General features: G+C 34.3%; 1 protein-coding gene across 3 annotated transcripts in view; it reads right to left on the bottom strand.

The window, feature by feature from the left end:
• LOC123980308 (H-2 class II histocompatibility antigen, E-S beta chain-like) overlaps positions 1–1,345 on the bottom strand; it is a 236,945-nt gene that overhangs the window by 16,726 nt on the left and 218,874 nt on the right. The window lies entirely within an intron of this gene.

Raw genomic sequence — 1,345 nt, 5'->3', positions numbered from 1 at the left:
TGATACTGATACATGACCCGATATAACGATATACATCCTGATATAGGTCGTTTTATATCCCGATAACGATCCTGATATAGGTCCTTTTATATCCCAATGACAATCCTGATATAGGTCGTTTTATATCCCAATAACGATCTCGATATAGGTCGTTTTATATCCCAATAAAGATCCTGATATAGGTCCTTTTATATCCCAATAAAGATCCTGATATAGGTCGTTTTATATCCCAATAACGATACATATCCCCAGATAGGTCATTTTACATTGATACTGATACATGTTCCGATATAGGTCGTTTTATATCCCGATAACGATACATATCCTGATATAGGTCCTTTTATATCCCGATAACAATCCTGATATAGGTCGTTTTATATCCCGATAACGATACATATCCTGATATAGGTCCTTTTATATCCCGATAACGATACATATCCCCAGATAGGTCATTTTATATTGATACTGATACATGACCCGATATAACGATATACATCCTGATATAGGTCGTTTTATATCCCGATAACGATCCTGATATAGGTCCTTTTATATCCTGATAAAGATACATATCCCAATATAGGTCCTTTTATATCCCGATAACAATCCCGATATAGGTCGTTTTATATCCCAATAACGATACATATCCCCAGATAGGTCATTTTATATTGATACTGATACATGACCCGATATAACGATATACATCCTGATATAGGTCGTTTTATATCCCGATAATGATCCTGATATAGGTCCTTTTATATCCTGATAAAGATACATATCCCGATATAGGTCGTTTTATATCCCGATAACGATCCTGATATAGGTCGTTTTATATCCCAATAACAATCCTGATATAGGTCCTTTTATATCCCGATAACGATCTCGATATAGGTCCTTTTATATCCCAATAACAATCCTGATATAGGTCGTTTTATATCCCAATAACGATCTCGATATAGGTCCTTTTATATCCCAATAAAGATCCTGATATAGGTCCTTTTATATCCCAATAAAGATCCTGATATAGGTCGTTTTATATCCCAATAACGATACATATCCCCAGATAGGTCATTTTATATTGATACTGATACATGTTCCGATATAGGTCATTTTATATCCCGATAACGATACATATCCTGATATAGGTCCTTTTATATCCCGATAACAATCCTGATATAGGTCGTTTTATATCCCGATAACGATACATATCCTGATATAGGTCGTTTTATATCCCAATAAAGATCCTGATATAGGTCGTTTTATATCCCAATAACAATCCTGATATAGGTCGTTTTATATCCCAATAACGATCTCGATATAGGTCCTTTTATATCCCAATAACGATACA

The sequence above is a fragment of the Micropterus dolomieu genome, linkage group LG12 (assembly GCF_021292245.1).
Source record: "Micropterus dolomieu isolate WLL.071019.BEF.003 ecotype Adirondacks linkage group LG12, ASM2129224v1, whole genome shotgun sequence".
In the NCBI taxonomy this organism is placed as follows: domain Eukaryota; kingdom Metazoa; phylum Chordata; class Actinopteri; order Centrarchiformes; family Centrarchidae; genus Micropterus; species Micropterus dolomieu.
The sequence above is the reverse complement of the archived record's forward strand: the minus strand, read 5'-3'. Positions and strand labels throughout refer to the sequence as shown.